We start from the raw sequence: 23,583 nt of genomic DNA on the forward strand, positions 1-23,583 counted from the left end.
GAGGGGCCAAAAGGGGTGGGTACAGGAGAGGGCGGGTAGGGACAGAGATTCAGCCTCCCTTTACAGATGAAGAAACAGACTTAGACCAATGAAGAAAGAAATGGGTCTGTGGTGGGAGCAGGCCAAACCTTACTTTCTCACCCCAAATTGTGTGTCTTCTTCAGAGTTGTTCAGAAGCAACTCCATGAGTATTCATTGATGTTGTCTTGTGCTTGTTATATCATCAAATATAGGATATTCGGGAGGTAGATAACTTTAATCCCTAGGTTGTTGGTCTCTGGATCAAGAGGAGCCGCATCTGTACATGATAAAGGGATCACTGCCCCTCATTAGTGATTTGGAGAGCCCCACACACCACCTGAGATCCTGAGCGTGAGGCTCTGTGTGGGGGTTCCTGGGGCTGTATTCCTTGGGGAGGGGTGAGGGTACTTTGCTTGCAGGAGGGAGAATGAGCTGCCTGTTTGGTGACCCCAAGAGCCAACTAACCATTAGCGATCATGAATGCTGTTCTTTAAATTATGTCCCCCTCCCTGAATGCCGGGCCCTGGGCGGATTGCACCTGCATGCCCCTTGTGCTGGGTGGGGCCAGTGAGCTGTGAGTGCAAGTTTTCATGGCCTATCTGAGATCCTTCAGGCTCTCACCCTGAAAGAGTCACGTTCAGGATGGCGCTGCTCCTTCAGCCTGGACCCCGCGGAGAGGAAACGAGCCCCAGACAAGTCATGGCCAGGACATTAACCTTCCCTGTTGCGAGCCACTTCACTCTGGTGGTTGTTTGTTACCATGACACACCCTAGTGCATGCTGACTGCCCATCCTAGGGTATGAGCATGACGTTTGTTCTAGATCCTTCTGGAAAGTAGGTGGAGGCACAGACACAGTGGGGCAAACCCAGGCACCGTGGCATTCCTTGGGTCTCCCCCACCAGCCTCAGTGCCGTGCCTCGGGCTGTGGGACAGGAGTGCGGAACAGCAGAGGGCACCAGAGGCCTGTCTCCACTCTCCCCATCATGGTGCCATCCCGCCACATTGGAAGAGCTGGCCCTGCAGCAGGGGTGCTGGGGCCTCAAGCAGGGACAGAGCTCAGGGCCTGTCCCCCCGCCATGTCACTGTGGTTGTGGGCGAGTGTTTGTAGGATGCAGACTGACCCCTCAGTTGGCTTCTGAGAGACCGGGGCCGGGAGCCGGGGCCCCACCGGGGCATCTGAAGAGCAGGTGTTCCTCTCGCTCTTTCCCTCTCGGCCTGGCTCTGTCTTAGGTGTCATGGTCAGACCCAGAGTAAGGCTGGGAGGGGAGGCCAGGAGCCAGCACTGAGTGTAATGGCACTGCTACACAGGGCCCGCCCGCCCCCCCGCCCAGCCACCCCGGCACAGAGCCGGGGGACCTCGGGCCTTCCCCAAGAGCTGCTGAGGCCTCAAACTCCACCGTTACACACTGGCCGTTCAGCATGCTGCTTGGACTTGTTGAAATGCAGCCGTGTTTCTTTCTTTGGTGGGGGGTGGGGTGGAGGCTGGAGGGGATGGGGCCAACAGCAGTGTTTCCTAGATTGACAGGACAGGGCAGGTGTGGGGTCTGAAAGCCTCATCAGCTCCGAGACCTTTGTCCTGGGAGTCGGGCAGCTGTGTGATCCCCTACAGGTCCCTTTCCCTCCCTGGGCCTCAGCTTTTTCTGTCGAAAGGGAGTTGGGGCCGACTGAGCTTGGAGCCCCCTAAAACCTGTGCTTTTAGGAATAGGTTTCACTGCTCAGGACCCAGGAGGCTGTCTGGCCCTGGGGCAGGGGCAGGAGTGAGGAGAAGGGGCCCCCAGGAGTCGCTGGCTGGATGTGCAGTTTTGCCAGGAGTGGCTGGACTGCTTGCGTGTGCTTGCTTTCCTTTAGTGTTGGCAAATGCCTTAGTATTTACACTTCCCTGGATCATATAAAGACCAAGGTCAGGTCAAGATGGTCCACGTAGCCTCAGTTGGCCCAGAGTCAAACAGAAGAGGTAATGGTGCCTGAGTCTCCCTCCCGCCCTCCCTGGCTTCTCTTGGTGCTGTTCCTGGCCTCTGGGTGCTGGTCCTTCCCACTTGGGCAGGAGGTCTGACCTGGGGTCTGGATCCCTAGTCAGAAAGTCTTCCAGAACATCTAGCAGGTGGACTCTGAGCTGGCACCTTGGGCGGTGGGGTCAGGGGTTGGGGATGTCCACCCTCTGCTTGGAATGCTTTGCTGCCACTTCGCACACCCTCACCAGTGAGCCAGGCTCCTTGGCGAAAAGGTGGCACCAAGCTTTCTCCAGCAAGATCCCAGGGGCTCTGGAAGGTGTGGTCTCGCTGGAGAAGCAGAGTCTCCCTCAACCCTTTGACCTTTGTTCTGCTCGGAGGTTGGGTGGGAGCGCGGAGGTGGGCCACTTCTGAAACCTTCTTCAACTCCCCCTCTGCCCCTGCCCCTCTGAGCTCCGGAGGGAGTAAGGGCATCACGGAGCTCACTGTCAGCCATTCTGGTTTGTGACCTGTTATGAGAGTCCCGTCTCTCTCGAGCTGGTTGTAAACTCCTTAGGGCCTGGTAGAGGCATGCTTGGTGTTTTTCCTCCTCCTGACTTGTTGGTACGGTCAGGTTCCACCCCGTTATTCCATCAAGTTCACTGACCTGCACTATCCAGTCCTTCAGTCATTCTCCGAGGCCGGCCCAGGGTGGGATATTGCCAGGGGCTGGACGCACAGAGATAAAGCAACAGAAGACAGTCCCTGAAGGACCCGAGTTTAGTGGGTGTGAGACTTATAAATAAGGTTGTAATTCAGGGCGGTGAGTGCTGTGACAGTGGCCCGCGCTGGCCCTCATGGGTACATCTGTGGGGGGGGGGAGCTGGCCGCGGAGGGCCTTGGGTCATTGGTCTAGTTCAGGAGAAGAGGATGAGGGGGCCCATTACGGTGGGTGGTGGCAGGAGTAGGGGAACAGTTCTGAGACACTTCGTGGGAGGAGTGATCTGATGGGATGACCATTTGGATGTGGAGATGAGGAGAGGGAGGAGGTGAGGCTGACTCCCAGGGTCCTGGCTTTGGGGGCTGCCTGCTTGCAGCCACTCACCCCTCACCAGAGTCAGGGGCGTGTGCCGTGAGTGTGAATCAGGGGTGAACATGCCGGGTTTTGGAGGCCCATGGCCACTCCAGAAGAAGGTGTCCAATAAGCAGTTTGTGTACTTTGGAGAATTAAGCTGAGCGTCCACAACGGTTGGGTAGTATTTGCACCCCTGTGCTGTAGATGGGGTGATTAAAGGGGGGTAAATAGAGGAAGACAGAGAAAAAGGCCTAGGAGAGAACTCCCAAGAGTGCCTGCGTTTCAAGAGTGGGTGGGAGAGGCAGGGAAAGGAGTGGGCAGTGGAGGGGGAGAGGCATGGCGGAGGTCAAGGACACAGCAGTGAAGAACCAGTGGTTGATATTTCCAAGGGCTGCCCAGACGAGGTGCATAAGCCTGGGGTTGGACATCAGCAGGAAGGTCACTGGCACCCTCGGCCCCAGGGATGATGGTGGAGTGAGGGGCAAGGTCATGGGCTATGTGCTGACCCGCGTGGGGCAGGCAGCTGTGTCCTCTCCTGCCTGCACAGCTCTGAGTGTGGCATTGGGTACTCAGTGCTCCAAATAACATGTGGTCGGGAAAGTGTGTTGAATGAATGATTGTGGGGTTGAAGAAGACACTTGTTTGTCACTAAGACTGGTGAGATTTGAGATTTGAGTGCCTCACCTCTGTCACCTCCCTGCCCCCAGAGTGAGTCACAATCAGAAAGGTACTAGAGGGGGGTTTCCAGGCCTTATCCAGATCTGGAAATGATGAGCTAACCCGGGAGAAATGTGGAGGCCCGTTTGGAAAGTCATGAGTGCTCCCTGCCCAAGGGTTGAGAACTCTTTCCTCTGGGGGCTTTCCTGTAGCTCCAGTCTTGTACACACCTCCAGTGGTTAGCTGGGCATTCGGGGAGCCTCTCACTTGCTGGGCTCTGGGGGCAAAGCTCCTCTCCTGGAGAGCCTACCCAGGCCAGCAGGAGCACTCAAGTAGGAGCACTGAAGTAGGAGCCCAGGGCTAGGATTCTGATCTAAGCTCTGCCATTACCTCATGCGAGGCAGTCATCTCTCTGGGCCTTAGTTTCTCCAGCTGTGAAGCAGGGATTCCAATACTGCATTCACAGGGGTATCCCAAAGCTAAGATGGAATAGTGGTTACGGAGGTGATGTGGAAAGTAGAATGTGCCATATATATATAAATGCCAGAGTTTTCTTCAGTCGGTCACTCCTTTGTGCTCACATGCCTTAATTCAGCAAGAAGTGACGAAGTACTCACTAGAGGCTGTGATTCCAAAAGACTGAGTGCCTGGGACAGAACAAGTGGGCGGACCTTGTGAGACGAGCCTGCCTTTGAGCCTAGTGATCCCTGCCCTGCACTACCTATAGGGGAAAGGAAAAGGTGGGCCTGATGGGTTGGTGGGCATTGGTGCCCAGGCTGGGAGGGGGGCCACCAGTCCTGACAACACACTAGCAGCATAGACGCGGTGGTGCTGGGAACTCCCTCTCTCTCCGTTCTGGTGGGGAAGGTTATACTGAGCAGGGTCAAGGCTTGTTTTTCTGCTTTGTACTCTGGACTCTGTTATTTAGTGGCCACTGGTGGGGGCAAAGATGTGCATGGGAGAGAGTCCCAGGGCAGCACGTGGCCATCAGCTGGCTCCTGGATATGCAAGATCTGTGTTCAGATCAGGTGAGTGAACTGGGATGAGGTGCTTAACCTTAATGAGACTCAACTTCCCCACCTGCAACATGGGATTCTTAGTTCCTGTCCTCTGTGCTTTATGACGATGAAGTGAAGCTGTGAACTTTAAAATATTGTAAAGACTCTTGCTCCTCCTCCTCCTCCTCTTCCCCAGACACTGATTCATTACCATCAAAATCATCAGACTGCCTTTCTGGGCTCCTTCCTATTCCCCCCTTCTTCTCGTGGACCCCTCGGTGCCATGTCTACTCAGTGTGACAGCCAGAGAAGTGTGTCCCCCAACTTACGCTTCTGTGGATCAAAGTGACCACTGAACGTCTGGCTTGCCAGTCAGGATCGACTGATCTCTTGTCATGACTATTCTGTTACAACTTACGGAGGTCATAACCCAGAGGATTCTGGGCATCAGAACCACGAAACGTGAGTGTAGGAGGAAGCGTTGGAGAGTGTGTTCTCTGGCTGAAAAGAACAGGTGGACAAGAAATTGTTTGGATGGTGCTCCTCAAGTATGAGTGTCTTTTTTGGCAATCCTGCCAGCCCTCCGCCCTGCTGTGAATCTGGAGGACCAAGGTGGGTATTGGTTCAAGTGCACGGCCCCACACAGGTGCACCTCATCCCTCAACTGGCATCCATGCAGACGTCCAGATTTGGGCAGCCTGGCAGAAGATGACCGAGGTGCAGGGGATCGTTGGGTTTTACAGGCTAAGCTTTGAGGTTTAACTACCTATAAATGACTTGAAGGTCCACTGAGTGCCACCATTTGTAAATTGGCTGAGGCCGAATGCGAATCATTGGCACTAAAGGCTCGTGGGAGAGAAAGAGATTCCGTCTGGGGAGGGTCCTGCCCACGGTCCAGCCTCTCATCTCAGTGTGGATTGACTGTTCTTCACCTGTCATCAAACGCTTGAACTCAGGAAGTGATGACAAAGAAAGGCAACTGCTGGGGCTGGAGATGCAGTGAGGGGGAGGTCAGGGGGCTTAAGAAAGTGAGGATTTAAAGCCAGAAAATAGAAACTTCCCGTAACTTAAAATTTTAAGTTATTATTTTATTTTATCATATGGGAAATGGTATGCACTGTCCTAATACTAGCGCACGGAGGGATCCACAAAATCCTCGGGCTATGTTCTTTGGAAACGATACAGAGTGCTGAATGCACTAGCAGAAACTGGGAGCAACCGCTGTAACCCTCAGTAGGAGACTGGCTACATCGATTATGGAGCCTTCATGTTATGGGATGTAGTGCAGTTGTTAAAAAAGGAAGAAGGAATGGTTTAATAAATGAAAAAAGCAAGGTGTCGTTTTTTTTTTTTTTTAAAAAGCCTACGCATCGATATCCCAGGAGAGACCTTGTTTTTTATTTTATTTTTTTCTGGAAGGTACATGGGTATCTGCTCACGAGGGCTATCTTATGGAAACCTCACATCAGCTCCCCGAGCCTCACTTTCCCCATCTGGATGCGGACTCTTACAATCCCATATCCTGACATGTGAGGGCAGCTCCTGGGGGGGTCAGCCTCTGAGAGGATAGTCTTGTGCCAGCCCCAGAGCCTCATGGGAACAGTAGCGGTTTGCTTGAGGTGAGGCTGGGGAGGTAAGGAGGCCTCCGGAGTCTGGGAGGTCTTGGCTGCCACTCTGCTCGTAGGATCAGAGGTGAGTCGTATCTCACTTCCTCAGTGTGGAGACCCCATCGCAGCTTCTGGATCGGACCATGCGTTCGCTCCCCTCCTCCACCCTGAGGGTCTTCGTGCACAGCTGACTCCGGCGGCAAAGGGGTTTCCCACGGACCCAGACCTAAGCCTGCCCAAAAGGCAGCCAGGCTTCCCGACATCCCCTGACATGGCATCTCCTTGCCGGGACTTCGCCGGGCCTGGGGGTCTCTCTCCTGGGGAGCAAAGGGGAGAGGCCTGCTCCCTGGGAGCTGGGTTCTCACCCACCAGGCTCCCCACACTCCACTGGCTGGTGGACAGCCTTCTGGGAGAAGGCCTAGATGCCCGAAATCAATTTGCTAAAAGCCAATTTGCCAAATGATCAATTCGCTGAATGACTAATTTGCCGTAGGACTGAGGATTCGTTTTTTAGACTTCACTTTCCCTGTGGCTTTGCATTGCAGTCTGGCAACAGAAATCTGCCTGGGTGTCAAATTTCTGATGCTGAGCCTGACTCCAGCACTCAATATTTTATATGGAAAGGCTAGGCTTGCCCAGCCCCCACTCCTGCCCCAACTCTCCTGCTCTGCTTTCTAGGGGGCTGTTCTCTTCGAATGTAGTTTCTGTCTACTCTCCTCATGCAAGCTTATCCCGTGTCTGCCCTTGGACGTGTGCGATGAGAGTGGATCCCCATTGTAGTTGGGGCCCCTTCCCCGGAGGGGGCTCCGGACCTCGCAGGGGGTCATTCGAGAAACGGAAGGAAGTGATATTTTTCCAAGCCTGAGTTTGAGATCTAGGATTCATGCCCTTATTGTTATTATTTACCATTTTAATTGAAGTTGTAATAGACATGGAAATAGTGAGCATTTCCAAGTGAAAGAACGAACTTTTTTCCTTATTTATGGAATTGTAGAATCCGAGTTATAGTTTAGAACCATCCTGTTGCCAGCGCATACGGCCATAAAATTTGCCAGTTATCCAAAACGAGCCGTTTAAGATCTCGAGTTATGGGGGGAAAACCAGTTATTCCAACTCTTGATTTCCTATGTATGTCATCTGTATCTACTGTATCTTTACTTATACCCGTACCTACACCTGTAGCCATCAGCAGGCAATTTTAAAAAGCAGATTCATCCCAAATATTTTTACAGGCTTTGGGATGCCTGATATTCTTTACTGCTAGATTGTCCTTCTTAGTAGGCTTCGCTTAAATCTGCACCCATTTGCATACTTGTGCCTAGCGAATGCTAATTTTTCTTCTTCTTTGCCTTTTCATCAGGCTGCCGTAGTATCCTGAACAGAACACTGTGCAGATGACCTCTGGGCAGGTTAATTAATTTCACTGTGTCTTAATGACTTCATTTGCAAAGCGGGGCTAAAAACACCTAGCTGATGAGATAGTGGGCGGGAAAAGAGATAGTGCGCAGGAGAATGCTGTAATCACTCTTGGAGTTGTGCAGATGTAGGACGTTAATATGGCATGAATTCTGGATAGGAAGAGCAAGTCCTGATATTTGTAGTCCTTCAGAAGACAGATGGTGGGAAAGAAATTGCCATGGTCAAGGTGAAAAGTATAGAACTCTGTCTTTGCTGAAGTTTCTCATGGGCTCCCCTACGTGCCCAGGCTAGATTCTTTGCCGGCCTGGGAAGTCCAGTGGCTGCTCCGGCCTCATTATACCCCATCTTCCCTGAATGGCTCTGAGCTCCAACCACACTGACTCCCTAGATTTCTGGAACATTCCATGCTCCTTCCTGCCTCAGGACCTTTGCACAGGCTGTTTGCACTTCCCTACCTCCCCACCAAAGACCATCTTTAGGTCTTAGCTGAAATATCACTTCTGTGAAGCTCCTGTGACCTTCCCACAGGTAAGATCCTCCTGGAAATTATTCTCTCTTAACACCTGTGCTTATTAATTTTTCACAGCATCAGTTATAACAACAGTTAATGAATTCATTGTGTAATTATTTGTTCAATGTCTGCCCTTTTGACTGGTCTATAAACACTATGAAGTCAAAGATTGCATTGTGTTCACTGCTGTGGGCCAGATTTAGCACTGTGCCTGGCACATGGCTGGACGCTGGGTAAGGACTCTCTGAACGGATGAATGAGGGGCAGTGAGGCAGCAGGGTAGGGAAGAATGAATGTCTGCCGGACTCCTCGCTTTTTCACTCATTCTGGCACTCCTCAATAGAGCCTGATTCCCTTTCCTCTTGGGTCTGTCCTCAGTTCAGGTCTTTGCCTCTGCTCCGGGCTGGAGTACATCAATCAGCAAACGTCCTTTGAGGTGAGACGGAGGGCAGCCTGGGTGACAACGGATGTCAGGTGTGTAGGCTTTCCGAGAACAGCAATAGCTCTGGGGAGTGGGGTAGGTAGGGGGGCTGCGTGGAGAGGGTGGGATTTACAGCCCAAGCAAACGAAGGTTGCAAGGAGGCCTGGCCAGCTGTCGGCAACCCCAGGAGGACCTCAGCCAGCCCTGTCTGCTGTCGGGGCTGTGGCTGTCTCAGGAACGGGCAGTGTGGGTCAGCAAACCCCCTTGTCCTGGCAGGGCCCCGAGTTTCCCTGGCCCCTCAGGAAGCAGGACTGCTCGAACCTGGGCAAGCTCCTGCCCGTACCTTCTTTCTCCGGCTTGCCCAGCATAAGTGGGGTGGGACAGACTGGGGCCCTGGCAGCCGTCTGGGCTGGCCGGGGAGGGGGGGGCCCTAGTCCTCTGGTTTCTCATAGCACTCCCCGTCACCCACTTCCTGGCCTGAAGCTACTTCTGCACTGACCCCTCCCTCCTGCTTCTATGACACTGGACATAAAAATATAAGAAACAAAACCTATAAAAAGTAAATGGACAAGGTATGGACTTGTGTCCCCACCCCCCCACCCCCGCCGTCTTAAAGATGTTTTAGGGAACCAGAGAACATTGGAGTTGAAGAGAAGCTAGCTCAACCTGACTTTTGTCAGAAGAGGAGGCTTGGGCACCAGGAGGAGGACCAAGACCCCCTGACCCCCCTGCCACACTTTAGTGGCACGTGCCTTCCATTCAGAATGCTGGACACTAATGCCTTGAGCCATATTTGGGGGTGTGTGTCCGCGGACAAAGAGCTGAGAGCTGGGCCCCATGGGAATGGGGTGTGAACGAAGCACCCAAAGATGGGACAGCCGTGACCCCAAGAACTGAGAGCACACCTCCGATGACACCCTGGCGCTTGTCCTTGAGCTGCTGCTCACCAGGGAGGCTGTGAAGGGTTTCATGGCGGCCTCGAAGCTGGCCTTCTTGATTTCTGAAGTCACCCATCATTTGAGGGTCTGTCTTGGAGCCTGGGCTGGAAGTAAGGAGAAGCTCCAGGGTACTCGCTAGACAGAGGGGAAAGATATCAGCATGTCTTGGGCCCCCTTTCTGAAGGGCCACCTGTCCCCAGCCTCCCTAGGTCAGGCTGACTGTCACTCAGAGGAACGAGGAGTCCAGCCCCCGAATGCCCAACTTCATCGCTAGATTCTTCTTTAAAAAGCCTTTTGGATGGAAACATGCTGAGTTGTGCTTTCTTAAGAAAAAATGCAACATTTCCTCTCGCATTTGGTGAGGGGGCTACCGAGCGTGTCTCGGCACCCTGGGACCCTCTTGTCCGGGAATCCCTGGCCTTGCAGAGCCGATAGGAGAGCACTGCCATAGTTCCCTGTCACTAAGAGAGAACCTAGCTGTGTCCCAGGCTCCATCTCCAGCCTCCCCCCACCCCAGGCCTTAGGAAACTAGAGCTTTAGTCGTGCTGAGACCCCCTAAACCCACACAGGAAGGACCCTCTGACCCGGATCCATCCTCCTCTCCCCGCACCCACCGTCGCTCCCTTTTCTCTAGAGCACAGGAGCGGGTACCGGGGTCCGTGTTGTGGCCCATCTTTCTCCCTCCTGTTCCACGATCTACTTTCCCTTCCTTCTCTCTTCTCAGCTCACACGCACACATGCTAGTGAGTCAATCGCATGGAGAAGCAGTGGGAGTGGAGAGGCCGGAGAATCTGATGGGGCTGCGGTAGTCAGGGCAGCCTTCCTGAAGGAGGTGGCCCCAGCTGGGCTTTAAAGGATGGACGGGGTTTGGAGAAGCACAGAGGAGGAAGGACAAGCTACAGAAGAGTTCAGGGGGTTTGAGGGGCCTGGGTCGAGACCAGCGGGCAGTGGTGGGGGGGGTGTGTGTGCGCATGTCAGGCCGGGAGGGAGGTTGGCTATGAGAATGTTGGGAAATCAGAGCTGAGATGTTTTGTTGGACGGAGGATCCAGTGGTCCTGGCTGCGGTCGTTTTAGCTAAATAAAGCAGTCACTGTGATTTTGAAACCACAGCGGGCTTGTTCCACTGTGATGGCGACTAATTATGGATTGTAATTGTTTAAACACAGGGAGGTGTTTTGACCTGAATAGTAATAACGTGAAGGGCCTCCTTTGGTGTCTTCCCGCAACCGGCCCACGAGCCGTGGCCGGGCGCTACACTCCTGCCACCTTGTTCCACAGGCTCGGCAAGGACAAAGGTGAAGCGGGGAGCAGCGTCCACCGGGGCCCAGGGAATGGGCGTTTCTGGATCTTTGCGAGTCAGGCCGCTGCGGCGGGGAGAGCCGAGAGGGACCTGGGTCAAGCCCTGTCCCTAACCTGGGGCTGTGGGCACCTGGCCGGGCTGTCGCGAAGATGTAACAAGTCCCCGGCACCGGGCGTGGGAGCTGGACGGCTGATTGTGGCAGAGCCACGTGACCTCATCGCGCAGACGAGGAAACTGAGCCCCAAGGGGGGGGCCTGACTGAAGTCACATGGACCCCAGCAGAGACTGGGGGTTTTCAGAGGACCCTCAGCGGCGTAGGTCACCCGTGGTGACAATCACTGTGCAGACTCATGTCACAAGTTGCTTTACCTCTCTGAGCCTCAGCTTTCTTATCTGCGACGCGGGAATAATGAGTACGGATCCGACGGGGTGATCATGAGGACGGCCCCAGATGATACCTGCGAAGCCGTGCCCCGCCTGGCATGCAGATCCATGCCACCGTCAAGGATCATGTCCAAGTAGAGGCCTTGGGTGCCGCCTGCCACCACTCGGTCCACCCTTGCAGGAGTCTGTCCCTCTGCAGCCGAGTGTCCCAGGGTCAATGGGAGGCTGCTGGTGCACGGATGGGAACTCCTCTGAACCCTCCGGGGGTGGGGGTGGGGGTTGGGAGTGGGGGTGGGGCAGGTTTCTTTGCCTTGTGCAGGGCTCCCCTTAGAGCTTTCAAACCGCAGGGGCTTCCTCCGTCCGCCTTGTCCCAAAGCTCTGAGAGGATGGGGCTACAGCACAGAGCGGTGTGCCCTCTCTCTGCCCCCGTGTAACCTAGCAGAGGCCCTACTAAATATTTCACAGGATCTGAGTGCAGACGGCTCACTTTACAGCCCGAGAGGCTCGGGAGGGCATGTGATGTTCCTGCAGAGTGACGACTTGAAGTCACTTCCCCTGACCCCACTTCAGTGTTCTCCCTGAGGACTCACTGAATTCTCACCGGAGTTACCCTCCTGGGTCGAGCTCTGGGTCCTCTGGCTGGGGTTCCTCCCCAGCCTCTTTGCTTATCTGGCTTCTGTGTGTCCTTTAGGTCCTGGCTTAAATGTTACGGCCTTGAGCCCCTGCCTCGACCTGGTGGGATCCCTCTGGGTTCTGCTCTCATAACATCGTCTGGGGTAGAGACTGCTCATTCCTTCCTGATATACACGATTACCTTCTTCTTTTGTCAAATCCCAATTTAATAGGGAAGCAATGTGTACAGTTAAAAAACTATCTCTTACAGCCTTCCTGACAGCTAGCAAGTTGCTGAGTAAGTCTTCTGAGAAATTGAGAGAGAGTTGACTATTTTTTCTCTTTGCGTTTTGCTCTTTGCACCTTTCCTTCATTTTGCCTGGAACACAGGTGTGATGGCTGGAGCTCTAGCAGCTGTCTTAGACCTTTCTGTTAAGGATATCAAGGATGGGGGCGCCTGGGCGGCTCAGTCGGTTGAGCGTCTGCCTTCGGCTCAGGTCATGATCCCAGGGTCCTGGGATCGAGTCCTGCATTGGGCTCCCTGCTCAGTGGGGAGCCTGCTTCTCCCTCTGCCTCTGCCCTCTCCCCCCACCCCCTGCTCGTGCTCTGTCTCTCTCATAAATAAATAAAATCTTAAAAAAAAAAAAAGGATGTCAAGGATGCTTTTATGTTTGAACAGAAGCATAGCAAGAGTCTGGGCCCCTGAAGGCTTTGTGGGAGACATTGCTCCAGGCCAGGCTGCCCACATCTGGACTTGTTTTATGTAAGAGATAGAACTCTCACTTGTTTTCATTACTATAGTTGGATTTCTATTCCTGGCAGCCAAACTCAATCCCAATTGATAGAACATTCTTTGTGGCTCTTATCATACTTGATGCTAGCTGTGTGCAGACCATTTTAATGCCTCCCTCATGAAACAGTATGAGGGCAGGGATCCCTTCTGTCTTGTTTACTCCTGTATTTTCAGTGATTGGTACAGTGATGGTATTAGTAAATTTTTTGGAATGAATGAGTACCTCCCAATGAGCACCTGGTGTCTAGCAGGGGTCCTACAGGACATTTAGGGAAAGGGTGGCTCTGACAATGGCCTTCGTAATAATTATGAGAAGCAACTTTAGCTGCCCAGGCTTCTAGGAACTATTTTTCCTTTCCCTATAAATTGGCTCTCCAATACCATCATTTAAAAATATAATTTAATTTTTTTTCCAGCCTGAAAGTCTCTTAGAGAATATTCTCCTCTATCTCACTGCCTATAACAGCTACTAAAAAATACACAAGGAACAAAATCAAACACACAAGCAAACCAATTTTTTCCTTTCAGTCTTGGTTTCACTCAGCTGCTTTTTACATATAGGCTCATATAAAAATTTGTGTCTTTTCCTCCCTCCAATATCATAATAGAATTTTCCTATTTATTAAAGGCTGCACTGAATTACAATTTTTCAGTGGATATGTGGCAACCTGTTTTCCATTGAGGGGAATTACTTAGCCTGCCCCTTCTTCTGTCACTCTTGGCTGGAATGATGCTGCAATGAGCACCTTTGTGCCCAAAGCTTTTCCTAGGCTAAGGGTTATTTCCTTGGAGGAGCTTCTCAGAAATGGGGTTATTTGATCACAGGAGATAAACGTATCCCAATGTCATTTTGCAAAACAGAAGTCAATGCAAAATTAAAGGGAAAGAAAGACTCGGTCCTTTCACTTTTCTCTGGGCTCAGTTTCTCTAGCTGTAAACTGAGCAGGTCAGATTAGAGGGACTCCAGGTTTCCTTACAGATGGGAAGTTTGGTTGACGGCTGGGAATGGGGCCTCTGGCATGCTTCAGGGCATGAGGTCATGAGGTGAGGGAGGGGCGCGGAGACCTAGGTATGTCAGCCAGTACCTTGGTCCCCGCCCCCCACCCCCGACCTCCCCTGGAGATGAGCCTGCCTGTAGGTGAGTCACTGGAGCCTCCAGACCCCCTTTCTGTGTCTCCCTCACCTGAACACTAATTCCTCAACTCCTAACCATCCCAGAGAGGAAGGGGAGCTTCAGATCCCCACCGAGTCTGAGGGCCAGCCTGGGGTCTCCTGTGGGGGCTGAGGATTCACCTTTGAAGGCAGATGTAGGAAGAGGGCAATGCTTCACCTGAAGGAACCCCTCTGGACCAGAACGTCAGACCCTGTTGCTAGCCCCTGAGGGAACGGAGCATAGGACAGAGCACAAGTCCCTCATGGGAACGACCAGAAGTGCAGCTGGTACTCTTTTAACGAGGGTCCCTAACTGCTCCAGATGGTATTATTTTATATATCCATTCTGTGCCCCACCAGCCTGTGAGCTCTTTGAGGGCAGGGATTCTCTCTGATTTGTCTCTGCATTTGGGTCACAGTGGATGCTCCATACTATTTTAAGTGAACAAGAGAATGGAAATGCCCAAATGTGGTAGGAGAAATTCTGGGCAAGATGGGAAGCGAAGCCAGAGCTGGGATAGGAATGAGTGGGAGGAAACAGGAAACTGGGGGGAAAGTCCTGGGCTGTTTTTCTCCGGCAAGGCAACACGAACCGAACCAGACCCCAATCCCTGCAGCCCGGTCCTCCTTGTGTGTGCAGGTTGCAGATTCCTGGTGGAGAGCTACGGGTAGAGGGGAAGCAGGTGCAGAAGGAGGAAGCTGGGGCCCTTAGGACCCATTTGTTCATCACAAAGTGTTAGTTGTGTCACTCATTCTTTCACCTAATATTTTCAACATCTGCTGTCTGTTATGTTTTATGTTAGGTCTGCTGCTCAAGGATGACCCCTGGAAAGCCTGGTACCCGGTACGTTGGTACCTAGGAAGGCAGTGGGCGATGGCAGGCAGGGTGGGTGACCGGGATGTGTGGGGCACCCTGGTGGGAGTGGCGATCCACAACAGGGGTGGCTACGCCTCGTGGAAGGGGCCTCCCCAGCTGCTGTTGGGCCCTGTGAGCTGCAGTGAGGCCCTTCTGCGAAGGCAGAAGCCTTTGCTGCAGGGGCCCCAAGGGGGAGCAGGGGAAGTAGGGCAGGGGAAAGTGGGCATTCCATGCGTAACAACTGGGTAGAGCTTTGAGTGGGGTTGGAGGTCACGCATGGGGAGCGGGAGCCTGGGAGATATTGCTTACACGTAGAAAAGTGGCAGATAAGCTCAAACAGTAAATTACAACCGGATACGTATGCTAGGGTCATGGGTCATGTCAATGTAAAAATACTAACTGTGGAAGATAAAATGCAAATGAGAAAATATCTGTGAAGATTATATATATATATATAACATAATATATATATAAATTATATATATGTGCATATATAAATATATAAAGAGAACTGTTGATTGCATTAATGGCAAGGCAGAGTGATTTATTAGATGGTTTTACTAAGTTAATCTTACTAAGTTAGTTGTATGATTATTATTATTATTATTATTATAACAATAATCAAATTGAGAAGCAGGACAATACTACAGCCTATAAGGATGGGAGGTATTGCCTTGAGGTGCCTTATCACACAGTAGAAGGGCACCCAATTTTTTTTTAAGATTTTATTTATTTGAGAGAGAGAGAATGAGAGATAGAGAGCACAAGAGGGAAGAGGGTCAGAGGGAGAAGCAGACCCCCCGCTGAGCGGGGAGCCCGACGCGGGACTCGATCCCGGGACTCCAGGATCATGACCTGAGCCGAAGGCAGTTGCTTAACCAACTGGGCCACCCAGGCGCCCGAAGGGCACCCAATAAAAACAGGACAGGATGAATGCCCTCCAGGTCTCCTGTGCCTGGGGTCAGGGCAGCTGTGAGCCCTTCAAGGAAGCTCTGATGCTGTAGGTGGTCCAGCTATCCTTCCATTTCTCTTGGGGATCAGCTGGGGGTGGTTTATTTTCCTTCATGAGCAACAGTTAGCTACGACCCCTCCACGGTTAGCAAAGTAAAAGCTGTGCCTGTTTTGACACTTCTTCTGACTGGGTTGCTCGTGTAACTGGTGGCTCCTGCCTGCATTAGGGCTGGTAGCACGTCAGAATTGTCTTCTGTTGTGACAGGAACCTGGAAAAATGTGCTTCCATCTCTTCTGTGGTCTTTTAAAGTTTGTTTTTTTTGACATATCTTTGCTGCGGTTGGGACATAGCTTGATGGATGTTTGTTGAATGACTAATTATTGACTGATAGGCTCATGGCCTCCATTGAAGTAGGCTGAGCAAGCAAACCACTGAGTGGAATGTGGAATCTAGGCTACACAGTGTACTCATCTGCTGATCACTGAGCCACCCTTCTGGTTATTATTATGGAAGCACTAAAAAGAAGCTCTAAATTTGGAAGACATGGAAATACCAGGAAGGAAGGAGTCAAGTTAGATCTAAGGGTGGGGAAGAAGAAGGGGTGAGATATCCAGTCCAGAAAACAGGTGATTTTTTTTTGAAGATTTCATTTATTCATTTTTGAGAGAGAGAGAGACAGAGAGAGCACAAGCGGGGGTAGGGGCAGAGGGAGAGGGAGAAGCAGATTCCCCGCTGAGCTGGAAGCCTGACATGGGGTTCGATCCCAGGACCCCGAGATCATGACCTGAGTTGAAGGCAGACGCTTAACCATCTGAGCCACCCAGGTGTCCCAAAACAGGCGATTTCTTAATAGGTGTCTTGGTCAATAACTGGTGCAAGAAACAGAACTGTAAACTTAGCTCTTGATGATAATAATAATGAATTTGTTGGAAGGCTATGAGGGTCACATGGAATCAAAGGGCAGGGGTGACAACCAGTGTCCCTGAGAGGGTCAAGGTGACACTACTGGAAAGTTATCAGAGACCCAGACAGCCTCTTGCCTGTGCTTTGTGTCCCTCCTTCTCTGGGGCCTTGCGATTTTTTTTTTAAATCTCAACCTCTCTCAGGAGGTCTGTTTCAGTCTTTTCTGTGAAGCCTGGCCTTCTCCATGTCCAAAAATGTTCACCTCCTTGGGGACATGATCTCTCAGATCACGGACCCAACACCAAGAGTCTAAACCTGAATTCCCAGAAGAAGGAATCTGATTGGCCAATGGGCAGCCAATGGGGTGCCTCCCCTCAGTCAGGTGTCCGTCTCGGTTCCAACAGGGTGCAGTCAGGTGCATAAACATGGCGTCAGGGGCTGCTCGTCCGGGTGGGAAGGGGGCACAGATGGGGCAGGCACGTTGGCTAACATGTCTCCTTTGGGGGAAGACGGGGATGACTTGGCGTTGCATAAAAGCATTCAACCACGTGTAAAAAATGCCCACCATGTACTTCAAAAAATGAACGGCTTCTGAAGCTTAGAGTCCAGGTCATGAGGGCTTATGTAATTGCTGATTTCTGAGGAGATTCCCCCCTCATTTTCTAAGCCTTTGGAGAGAGCAGTTAGTAGAAAATGTTAATGACCAATTTCAGCAAATGACCATTTTGGTGCTCCCAGGCCACTAGGGCTGGCCAGAGCTAATTTTTAGAATGCCCCCTCGATGATTCTGGCAACTTGTTTAATGTTGACCTAGAGACATGCGATGGGCCCAGATCCAGACGTACAGCTAAGCCTCGGTTTGCTTTACTGTGGGCAAGGGAAAGCCGGCCCCAGGACTCCGTGCGGATTTCCCGCCTCTGAAGGCTCCGTGGCTTGTCTGGTCTCTCTGCGGGGCTGCTGGCCGGTGCTGGGCAGGCAGTGCACGGCCGGGGGAGGTGGCCGCGCTCGTGGCCCTCACCGGAGCTCTTCGGCACCCTCCGTTCCACACCCGCTTCACGGCTGTGCTTCTGCGCCTCGGGGCTCCCCCTCTGGAGTGCGGGATGTACCGCTTTCCTTACATCACCCATGTGGCTTGGGCAGGCCTGGCCGCTGATTTCTGTCCCTTGTCCCCTCTGCCCCTCCGGGATGGCTCTCAGGACGATCGCGACATCCCAGCTTGCCCCAGACATGAATGGAGGTCCCTGTCCCTCTCCGGGACTCCATGTGAAAGCCTTTCACTGTGGCATGTTCGATGTTGGCTCCGGTGAAAAGGACTTGAGCCCAGTTGGCAGGGAGACTGCTTTTCTGAGGAGCGGGCTGTTCTCTGCTCTGAACTCTCGCCCAGTGGCTGAACCGCCTCACAGCAAGGACCAGCCCCACCATGGAGGCTGCTTTTCTAGGTCTTCATCATTACAACAGGGTGGCTACGTGAGCTTGCCCACAAAGGCCCTCCCTCTCTAAGCTTCTGGTCCTGATGGGCGCGACAGCTCGCACCTATGTTAGGCCCTCCCCTGTCGGGTGCTTGGGTGATGGGTGGATTCACGGCTCTGTCCCCCAGACTCAATGAACCCTAGTCCCTGGGGGCCTCCCCCCCCCCACTGCAGACCCCAGCATGGGGTTTGGCTTACAGCCTGGGGCTGCCTCACCAGCATTATTCCCGGGCCCCACCCCAGGGGGCGGCCTCCCTCTGTAACCTTTTCCAGTTGCTGCGGCTTCCCTGGAGTGTTGACTTAGCCAGGGAGCCGGCTCCCTCTCTAACCCCGGCGTGTTTGCTCAGTGGAGGAGTGGGCATTAGGTCCGCTTGACTCCATGAGCACATAAGTTCCTCTGTCTTTCCCAGAGCGTCCCACGGAGGGGGTGCGGCCGGGGGAAGGGGGGTGCCTAGGAGGGAGGTGCCGTTTCCTGCTCTGCTGCCAGTTATCGCAGGCTGTTCTAATGCGGCTCAAACAATATTGAGAATAACCCCGGCTCAATAGCACCAGTGTTAGGCCGCAGAGTCAATATTGGCTGAGCAAACATGGCAAATAAGGAGTTGCTATTTGCGTAGCTATGAGGACTTGTGTGCTCCGGCTGTCTCGACAGGGCCCTTGGAAATGAGGGGAAGGAGGTGGTGTCTGGAGGTGGAGGGGACGCGCGCGAGGCCTGGGCCAGCGTTTCTCACCTCAGCACTATCAACCGTGGGGGCCCGATAATCTTTTGTTGTGGCCGGCTGGCCTGCGCGTGGCCGAGCATGGGGCGGCATCCCTGGCCTCCACCCATGACATGCCAGTCGTACCCCCTCACCAGGCGTGACAGACAAAGACGTCTCTCCACATTGCCGGATATTCCGTGGGGCGCACCTCCCTCGGCCGCCATGCGGGCCAGGCTGGGGAGCAGGAGGGTGTGAAGGGCCGAGGGACCCGAGGGGCCTCCTCACGCCTCCTGACCCTCTTGCTCTCCAGATGGCTTGGCCAGTCTTGGGGGTGCCAAGAAAAGCCAGCCTCTTAAAGAAATCAGCGCAACATCAAAGTGCCTCTTTAATCCCAGAGCCTTTTCGGCTGCTGGCCCCGGGGGGCAGGGGGGGTGTCTGTGGCCACCCTCTCACCCTGGCCTTGTCTTGGAACGCACTCCTGAGACAGGGAGGTTGTGAGATGCTCAGATGATGTTCATTTGTCTTTCTCTTGGAGAATTTCTGGCATGTTTCACTCTGGCTGGTGACCTTCTCAGTCACACATGCTTATTTATAACAATCTGTCCCTGGCTCTCCGTCCTCCTCTTTGTCACCCAGGGTTGTCCTGTGCTCTCTCAAGTCCTGCGGTCAGCCAAGCCTGGGCCCCATGGGAGGGCATGTGCCAGGGAGGACAGCAGGGCGTGCCGGCCACAGAAGCCTCTCTGGGGACAGGTTGCACCACCTCAAGCTTGGCAGGGTCACATCCAGGCTCACGTTGGGTGCTTTGTGGCTGGTGAAAGAGTGCTGGAGAGCAAGTGTTTATAGCCTGGGGCAGGCCCAGCTTGTGGCAGGGGCCTTCCGTGTCCTAACTCTGTCTGCGCCGCTGGGCCCAACGCTGGGACTGGGCGATGGCCAGAGAGCCCACCCTGAACAGCTCCGGCCGCATCCTGATGCCTCGAGCCTTCCTCTCCAGTCTGGGCTCTCCGGTCCGGGCTCTCGAGATGCCCTGGCGGGGGTGGATGAGCAATTAAAATGATGACGCCGAGAACAAATGGGCTTTAAGTGCATTTCCCTGCCTGCATGTTCATCCCTTTTGCTGTAATGGGACCAGAAGCGGAGCCCGTCCCTGAGCAGCTGTGATGACGTGGGGTCCTGACCATCGTAGCCATTGGCTTTGGCCCCAGGAGGTAGCATCTTAGGAGGAGGAAAGGCTCCTGTGGGCTCAGATGTTGAGAAGGAAGGAAATGTGTTTATTGTCAGGAAGGAGGGGCACGGGCAGGCGGAGGTGGGCAGCTTGGGTGTGTTTAAGCAGCTGCAGAAAGGCAGCAAGGTTTTGTTTTGTTTTTCCTTTTTCCAGAGTTAACAGACACTTCTCCATGCCCTACACCATTTGGCCTCTCCCCCACCCCCTTTCTCCTTCCTCATGCCTCTGTCCCTTAGGTAGGGTTGAAAGAAGGTATTTGAGAAACCTGCCACATATACTCCTTCCCAAAGGAGTCCCATAGAGCAATGGAAGTCTTCCAAAACTCTTCAGACCTGCCGCCTGATTTCTTGAATGACTTGGCTGGGGGCTGCTTTGAATGATCTGACCCAAGGCTCAAAGGCCCAGAGGTCGGACACACTCCTTACGAAGCTGCCCTGTTTGTGGAGCCACGTGGGGAAATGGGATCTGTCGTTGGGGAACCTGGGAGGAGTGTCTTGGGGCATGGCTCAGCCCCTTCAGAGCCTTCCGCGAGCCTCCCCTGACATAGCCTTTCCTCGGCTCCAACCTTAGCACAGGTGGCGCTGCCCAGGGATGCCTGAGGCTCAGCCAGCCGGGACACCTCCTCATGACCACCACCCCTGTGAGATCACACCTCCATATTCATCGAGGGCCTTGGCACCTGCTCACAGTCTTCCTCCTCCGAAAGGCCTGCCACCATCCCAGGGGACGTCGGTGTCCTCGTGAATGATACATCCCTCAGCCACACCTCATGTGCTTCTTACACCTTTTCGGATCCGATGACCATCACTGCTTCAGTCATAACCTTGCTTCTACCCCAAATGTTAGGGATTCGCAGAGTTGGCTGATCATCGGTGCTGTTTGGGGAGCTTTAAAACAGAGATTTCCCAGGTCCGCAGGAACTGAGTCTGAGTTTTTGTTGATTGGCTAGGTTGGGGACCACTGGAACTTGTCATCCTCGGTTGTGGTTCTCTTTGGAATTCAACCCGACAGCAGCCTCCCCTCTGGCCACAACCTGTCACCTCCAGGCCCCTCCCACGCTGTACCTGGGTGTCCTCATCAAGTCCCTGAGGCTTTCAACCCTTCTCTTTTCCTCCTGCCCACCAGCTTCCTCCTGTCTCAGTCTAGATAGCAGGAGCCACACTTCGACACTCGGGGCCATACCCTCGGCCTTCGGCCCTGCTTGCCTCCCACTACCGCGGTCTGATGAAATCCGAGGTCTGCCTTCTTCACTCCTGCCGCTAACCCCCCGGCATCGCTGCCACCTGCAGGAAACCCATACTCCCGGGAGCTCGTTGGGATGCCTGGTCCTCCTCTCATGAGCTGGCAGCCTGTCTCCCATCGCCCCCCCGCCCCCCAGCACCCATCACCTTGGGCACCTACTACGTGCTCTGTGCTCTGACTCCCCCACCCTGGACACCGAGACCCGCCCCCACGCTCACCCTCCTGTCTGTATTGCTTCCTCCTCCCTTCCAGGTCCAGCTCTTCCCTTCTGCTACCCGTAATCATCTGAACAGTTCGCTGAGCGAGACACAGGTAGGTCTCATGGACGGGATTACTCACAGAGAACCGGCCATACAATAAAATGGCCTATCGAGGGTGGGGGGTGGCAGAGAAGAGAGCAGAGACCCCGGAGGCCCGGTAGTGGAGGAGAAGGGGCCGGACCAGGCCCTTGCCAGGGGTTCTCCGGTGGAGTCTGCACAACGACTTCATGGGACAGGTGTCAATCTCCCCATTTTGCCTTTGAGAGGTAAGGTGGCTTGCCTAAGGTTGCAGAGCTGCTGTGTATTCCAAGTACAAAGGGTGTGAATTCAGGGAATTAGCGCCTTTGCAGCTGCAGGAATGGTGGAGAGTGAGTGAAGGTCAGGAAGTCATTGCTGAAGGTCAGCCTGCACTTTCCAAAATGGATGGTTCTCTGAAACTCCCCTGGAACTGTGTGGAACCTCTAGGAAGCGAGTGGCTGTGACAGGTGAGGGCAGGTGCCAGCCAGAGGTGGCGACAAACTTCTCGTCTGCCCGAGGGCCTGCCTCCAACTTCATTCTGAAGTAGAATGGTCTCTTGCTCCTTAGCCTTCTAGAGATCACGTGTGTGTCTCATGGGCAGACTCTAGCCTGGGACCCTGTGCAGAAGGGGAGCCTGGGAACCCCAGTTCCTGGTGGAGTCTGCAGAAGAGGCTGTGGGGATGCCAAGGTGGGGGGATGCCAGGGTCGGGGGTTGGCCCCTGTGGGCGAAACCTGGGGTCTGAGCTCACACCTGCATCTCCCTCCGCTCCGTTTCCCAAACCATGCTGACTCCTGTCCCGCTTCCTTATAAGGGACTTTTGTCCTTGCTGCCTCTGGTCACTCTCTAGAATTGACAGAAATCCCGCCAAGCATCAGTGGGCACGGAGGGCTGTAGGGATGGACTACAGACTACGCATGTTGGCACTTTCCTTCTGAAATAATACTTCTTGCTTGAGAAGTAAACACAACGCTCAAGGTGTCAGTTTCCACCCTGTGGTCTTGAAGAGTTTTTAGGAGTGGAATGCTTTGTTCAGCTACGACATGGAACTGTGCAGTACGTGGTGGCACCATCACCCTGCCAGGCACCACGCCGGCCGTGTCTCTTCTGTCTCTGCTGGGCAGGGATGGGTCACAAGAGACTCCAGAGAGCATCAGGCAGAAGGAGGGAGACGAGCTTCTTATCAGCCCCGAGAATCTTGGCAAGTGTCCGAGGACTGTGGGAGTGGAGTGCTAAGCAAAGGACCTCTACCTCTTTCCTTCCACTCTTGCGGGTGGCTTTCTGGGTCAATGACCAGACTCCCTAGAAGGCAGTGGGGCTTGGGGTTTAACTCTCTGGGAATGGAGCTAAAGAGAAAGTTACATCCCTTCCATGACAATGTGCCATGAGCCTCATCATCTTTTCCCTGGGTAGCTTTGGCCTGGAGGTCGGGGGACGCTTTGTGGACCAGGAGCACTGTCCTGGTCTGGGTGGCACTTCTTCAGGGATTCTCAGAGTCCACAGTTTTGTTCTGTCTTCCTTACCTAGTTCCTGCAGATCCCAGGCCAGTATTTGTGTGTGTGTGTGTTTATTCATTTAAGTGAGAGAGACGACACTGGATCCTAAATTTTTCTCAGTAAATTGCAAATATTATAAGATGTAGTAATACTCTGGGCCAAGACAAATGCAATTTTGGATTATTAAATCCACATGACAAATGAGTGTCTATTAATTTTTATTTATCTTGACTGAATTAACAGGAACTAGCAATGGAAAAGAAAAATAATTGTCTTTCTGCTTCTTTGTAAGAGCACAGTGGATTTGGAGAAAGCCCTAACAACCAGCAGCATACAATCATAGAATGCTGGAACGGGAGAAACCTTTATTTGCTCCAAGTTAACAGACACATATGGAGTATCTCCTAGGTCTTGGGGATTCAAAAGCACACTGTTCCGGTCTTCAAGGGCTCAGAGTCTGGTAGGGGCACCGACGAGTCCCCAGTCCACTGCAACAATGAGAAGTTGGTTGAGGAATAAAGGTTGTATGAGGTTAGAGTAGGCTCTCTTTTGGGGAGTGGGGAGAGAGTTAGGGAAGGCTTGCTGGAGGAAGTTATACCTGAGTCGGGTTTTGCTGTATGAATAGGAGTTTGGCAAAAAAAAGAAAGT

Source organism: Callorhinus ursinus, unplaced genomic scaffold (genome assembly GCF_003265705.2).
Source record: "Callorhinus ursinus isolate GAN/ISIS: 27379988/994484 unplaced genomic scaffold, GSC_fseal_2.0 scaffold25, whole genome shotgun sequence".
Lineage (NCBI taxonomy): Eukaryota > Metazoa > Chordata > Mammalia > Carnivora > Otariidae > Callorhinus > Callorhinus ursinus.